Genomic DNA, 6,826 nt, shown 5'->3' with positions numbered 1-6,826 from the left:
CAATTTTGATTCTATTTTCCATTTCAAACAAAATTCAGTAAATTGATTTTGGCCAAAATGTTAAAACGGATTGACGGAAGCAAGCAAAAAAGAAATTTAATTTACTTTTAAGCATTTGATTTATTTATTTTTCAACAATGTAAGTAAACTTGTTATTAACTTCATCCAAAAATTCCTATAGAGAAATTAAAGTTTGAAAGAAAAATTCATTTGATGACAATTATTTCACTTTGATTGGCTAAAAAAAGATGTTCCAATTAAATTCCGTTAAAGAATTTGAAAAAAATTTTCAATCAATGAATCGGATTTGCTTTTTTTTCTGGACATCAAATTTCAGAAAAAGGTTTAAATAATCCTTTCCATCAAAAAAAAAACATTTCAGAAAAGAAAATTTCACAAAAAAAAAATGAGAACTAGAAATTCATTTAAAAATCAATCAATTTCATGCGAAACGAATCGAGAGAAACAAAAAAACAAACAAAATTATGATGACAATTAAATGAGCTTATTGAATAAAGCTAAATCTTAGCCAAAGAAAAAAAGAAAAAATCGATTCAAATAAAAGAATATTTTTGACATTGGAAAAAAATTCGGACATTTTCTTCATGGCTGATCATTTATTAACAAATATTATTAAGGGATAATGTTTCGATAATCGATGATGAAAATGATGCGCAATAATATTATTCTGTCATAATCAAAGCCATAAATATATATATTTGTTTCTCTGTTTGTTGAATGTCTTATAAATTGGTAATAATAATCATTTTAGCTTAATATAATAATGACAATAATAGCCAAAAAAAGAGAAAAAAAAAGACAAAAACAAACAAACAAACAAACAAACAAATAGACAAATATGGCTATTATCAATAAGCTTCTGGTGTTGTTTATATCATCATAAATATGATGACGTTTATGTTTCTGTTTTCTTCTTCTTCAATCTCTCCCAATCTCTTTATCGGCACTCAAGAAACAAAACAAAAAAAATGAAATTGATACTAAAATGTCTCAAACATACATATACAGTCTTGTGTGACATGTCTTTTATAATATTTGCCTAATTGATTTTACGGTTATTTATTTATTATTATTAGTTGCAGAATACAAATTTTCATAACTTACACAAGATAGGTTATCGTCAAGAAGATCCCATTGTTTTTTTTGAAAGAAAAACATTATCTTTTTTCTTTTTCTCAATTCAAATCAAGTCTGAGTCTTCTTCGTTTTCTTTCTCATAATCTAATAATGGAAACCGATTGTATAACCATTAAGGAATTCTCTTTTTATCTTAGAATATGATTATTTTGAAATGTTATAGTGTAACACACACACACACACACATTTTGTGCAAAAGATTATCTGATCTATAAATATCAAATTTGTTGTAGTGAAATTTTTTTCGTTGTACTCTCTCTCTCTTTTGTCTCCAGTGTTAATGATGATGATGATGATGATGATGATCAGCATGAATTGATAACGACATCTTGAAGAATTTCCAATCTTCAAAACAATTCTTAACATTTTCTCTCTCTACATTTCTTCATTTCGGGTGTAAGGGGGAAAAAAGAAAGATTTTTTCTTTGCTTCTTTCTTTTCATCCGGAGACTAGATTCATATAGATCTTATTAGTATTCAAGCATTGCAAGCAAAAGTTGATTACAAAAAAAAAGAAAGAAACGGAACATTGCAAATCAAGTTTCCATTGCTGATGATGATGATGAGAATGTTCATTTCGTTTTTTTTTCATATATTCAGATTTTTTCCATGCTCATCATCTATCTTCTCCTCTGTTTTTGTATTCCATCGTTTTTTTATCATCATCATTATCATCCATTTGAGATTTATTACATAGGAACAACATTTATTCTATCATCAATGGAAAAAAGCATATGTGAACCAAGGAAACGAAGAAAAAAAAAATCAAAAGATTTATGCAATTTGTTTCCAGAAGGAACGGAAAGAAAAAAAGAAAAAAATGATTTCTTATGAATTGGATGATGTGTGATGGTTGAAAGTGTTGAAAAGTTTTTTTTCGATAACGAAAAATAATGATGAGAATAATATTCATATTTGGTTTGTCTGCTTCAGAAAAATAATCCAGTCGACTTTCGTAAGGTAATGGATCCAATGGGTGGATTTATCCAAACAAATTAAACCAAACGAAGAAAAAATAAATGTCAATAAAAATCAAAGTATCGATGAACATTTTTCCAAATGAAACAAATGAATTTTCTTTTTAAGGTTTTTTTTAATACCAAAAAAAAAGAAATCCTATCATTGATCAAATATGAAACACACACACATAGGGATCATCATCATTGGTGTTAACGGGATTTTTCTATTATTAAATTTTTTTTTATCCCTCTGATTCTTTTCCTTCACATCGACAATATCAATCAAATAATACAGCAGGATAATCTGATGATATTTGACATTTTTTTTGTTGATGAAAAATAGCTTGATAAAAAGAAGAAGAAAAAAGATTTAAGCCTTTTTCCTACTCTTGATATGAATTCAGAAATATTATTATTCAACAACGAAAACACTGATGGATAGATATAATCAATTTCAATCTATTGGCTTTACAGAACATCCGCTTTCCACAAAAACTATACTAACGAAAAAAAAAGAAAGAAAATGATGAAAACAGAATGAAAAATGTTCTTGAAAATTTCATTTCAGAAACTGAAGAAATATTATCATCGTTAAACAAAACAAAACAAAAAATTCTTTGAACTATTCAATGAACTGAACAAAAAAAAAGAAAAAAGTGAAAGATTTGGAAAAAAAGAAAAAAATAGGAAATCGAAGAAATATATAACGAAGAAACAAAATGATGATAATAATAATAATAATAAATAGAGTCAATTTATTTATCTCGAAACAAATCTTATCTTTTACAATTGTCAATTGATATATATCAGTAAAGTATTATCAAGTAACAATTTTGGTTCAATACATTTTTTCTTTCATTTCTGATTTCGATCATAATGATTTCTTTCTTTCTTTCGTTTTGATGATGATTTGGCTATACAGATCAAAATCATTGTTTATGCGAATGAAACACAAATCTAAATCATTCATAATTCTTATAATGATATTGAAAACTTAAATCATGACAAAGAATCTTTAGGGCATATAAATATCAATCGATATGCAAATGCAGATTTTTATTCTGTTTATTTTTAGAAAAAAAATATTGAAAAATTTCTATCCCTTGTACTCATTCAATTTCGAGTATTCTTATTTAGCCATAATGTTATTTTTACTTTTCCTTAAAAAATAAATTATTGCCATAATAATAATAAAAATGGCCTATGATTAGTCTTTTCTGTCTTCTTTATTTCTTTCAATTTTTCGTTCCAGAAACAACAAAAACAACAGCACACGAATCTAATCTTCTATATAAAATGTAGTCAAATTTCTTTTCGCTAAAAAGAATTTTGGTATTTTTGTTTTTTGTTTTTGTGACTACATAAATAGTCATCATCATAATAATAATCATCATCATTATAATCATACGATACACAAATTACATATGAAAAAAAAATAAACAAAATTCTTCAAAAATACAACTAAGAAAATGACAAAAATGAATTAAATTGGCAACAACAAAAAAAACATGCATAAAGCTAATACTTTTGCGATAATGATGTTTCGTTGATTCTGATTTTTTTTTCTCTCTCTCTCTCTCTCTCTCTCTCTCTTTGATTCTAAATTAAAATTTGAAATGAAATTTCTCATTCTGGACAAATATTTTTTTTTTCGTAAGAATCTAGTAAAAAAAAAAGTGAAAAGTGAATTTATTCTTAGTAGAACTGCCTTTAGTTAAAAAAAACTTGAATGTAAAAAAAAAAGTTTCAAACTTAAAAAAAACGAATGAAAAGAGAGACAAGGGAGAAAAAATGTTTGTAAAAAAATTCTCTGGAGAATTTGTAGAATTTCTCTTTCAAGCAAAGACATGTAATAGAAAAATATTAAATGTGTTCCAGAAAAAACATTGTAAGTGTCTCGTGTGTGTGTATGAAAGTAAAAAAAAAAAAATATTCAATAACAACCTAAAAATACTGTTTGAACTCAAGCAAGTCAAGTTTTTTGTCATTAGAAACTTTTCATCATCATCATCATCATCATCATGGGCCCAAGTTCTAATCGTGTTTTTTGTGAGATGCGCTACTCAGGTTTCATATATGAAATGTCCAGAAGGAAAGACACTGAACTATAGAAAAACATGATACTTCCAAAATGTCAAGGAAATGATCGTTTTATTTTTTTTGGGATAGCCAACCAAAATTTTTTGAGTTAATATCGTGACAAAATTCACCATCAAGTTGATAATAACAACACACACAGTAGTAGTTGCTGATTTAGTCAAAAAAAAACGAAAACGAAACAAGAAAAAAAATCAAAGAGAAAATCGGCAGATTGAAGAAGATGCTGACACACAATTGTAAAAATTTATGCTAATGTCGGCAAATATTTAATAAGTAAGTGTTGTTGCTGGTGGTATAAGTAATCAACAACAATACTTGATATAGGAAATAGAAATTGAGAAAAAGAAATTCTTAATAAGAATCCTATTGTTGTTGCTGTTAATTAAGTGTTATTAATTACATAACATACGTAAAACGGTAATTTAAAGTTATTCAAATAGATAAATTATCTTTTCTTTTTTTTTTGGTGGTAATGATAATAATGAAAATCACGGGCAAAACATCTGGATTATTTTTTTTTTTTGTAAATTATAATTTAAAAGGGGAAATTTAAAAGAGGTTATTTTTTGAGAAAAATTCCCCAAAAAATTATACAATATCGATAATGATGATAGTAAATTATCACTAAATTTATTTATTCATTTAAGGAAAGAAAGAAAAGAAAAAGACAAAAACGATTGCAGCTGTCTTTACTAATGATTATCAATGTTGATTATTAACAATGAAAACAAGGTGACATTATCAAATATATATAATTTTCATGTTTCTTTTCTTTTCTTTTTCATATGCTTAACCCGAATGTTATATACAAAGATGAATGAACATTTTGTTCTCAAAGAAAACCAACGATGCTCATTAATATAATCATAATGAAACTTTAATCAAATTAGGCAAGAAACAAAACAAAACAGCAAAAAAAGTCAATGTATGCGATACAGGCGAATGAGAATTACATAAGTCGATTACCGAATTAGTATGAAGTTTGGTAGAGAATGTTTTTTTCACTGAAACATAATGAAATAAGGTGAGTTGGTGTCTGTGTTCCTAAATAGGTTTTCGGCATAGATTTTTTTTTCATCGAAAGAAATTCTTAAGAATCACGAATTTAAATAAGAAAAAAGAAGACAATATCATCATTCATCATTGAAAGTGATGGATGATGATTTGGATCATGAAAAAACAAAACAAAAACAAAACATCGCAAGTAGCAAATATAATTAACGAACAGAAAACAGTTGAAGGTTATGGAAATGTTTTTTTTTTTTTTGTTACTTGACTTGAAAAACGGATTTTAAAATCGAATCATGTAAGATTACGATAGCAAACAGCAGCAAAAGCAAAACAGAACATTAAAGATTTTTAAAACTTTTTTTTTCAAAAAAGTAATTTGTTTTCCGTTTTTCAACATTGAACATACTGGATGATGGTAAATGTCGATACAAAATGTTTTTGTTTTTTTCGGTTGAAATTCTTTGCCTGCAAAACAATTTTGCACTTTTTTTTTGGCGTTCATCAATAAAATTGTGAAGCGAGAATCATTTGTTTTACGAGAGAGGGAGAGAAAAAATCGACTGTAAACGAAACAACAATGACAACAAAAAAAACCTTGATGATGATGGTTTTTGAAGACTTTTGGGAAAACAAAAGAAATGAGTTAAACAAGAAAAAGAGAAACGATTTTTTAAAAAACGAACAACAACGAGAAAACAGTTTTTGTTGATAAGAATTTAATTTATTTCACACACACAAAGAATGATTACGGTTCTGCTGCTGGCTGGTTTGGTTTGTTAGTGAAAAAATGAAATAAAACACACACACACACATAAGATTCTGGTGGTTCGGACAATTGATGTGCCCGGCAATTTTCTCTATATTTCGGGTACTTAACCGAAAATAATGGAACCACCATTGATGATGATGATGATTGAGGAGTGTGAAATTAAATTTAGGAAAAATAAAATAAAAAAATATTTTTCATTTTCTTCTAAACGAAACCGATTTGGTGAATGAAAGAAAAATGAGTGAGTGAGTGATTGAGAGAGAAAAGTTTTTTTGGATCAGAAATTCTTCGTCCAAAAAAACGAAAAGAAAAAAGAATGACCAATGCTTTTGCATCTTTTGGACAAAGAAGAAGAAGAAGAAGAAGAAAAAGTTGTTTGATTGAATTTATTCCATTTCATTGGACAATCGGTACATATTTTTCTATCGTTTTGTTCAATTTTTTTTTCATTTTTATTATAAATGATTGAATAAAAGAAAAATACAAAATTTGATTTTGTTATTGTTGTTCACTAACAACATCATTTTGTTTTATGTTGTAATAAATTTTATTTTATCATCACATCATCATCATCATTGAATGATGTGATGTGATTATGTCAACAACAACAACAAAAATATGAATAAAAATGGTTAATGGAAAATTTTTTTTTTCTCGATTGAATCGATTTGGAGAAAATTTTCAAGATTCTTTCGTTTGTTGTTGATGTTGTTACATTTACTATTCTTGATTTGTTTGACCATTGGTTACATCATTATCATCGATGATGATAATTATATTCGATGTAAATATGGTCAATAAAATTGTTGTTCAAATTTCGAAATTGTTT

Source organism: Dermatophagoides pteronyssinus, unplaced genomic scaffold, assembly GCF_027571235.1.
Source record: "Dermatophagoides pteronyssinus isolate colony J.1.1.1.1 unplaced genomic scaffold, Derpt_VIB-CSIC_2022.12 sq0002, whole genome shotgun sequence".
Lineage (NCBI taxonomy): Eukaryota > Metazoa > Arthropoda > Arachnida > Sarcoptiformes > Pyroglyphidae > Dermatophagoides > Dermatophagoides pteronyssinus.
Note: the sequence above shows the minus strand (reverse complement) of the source record.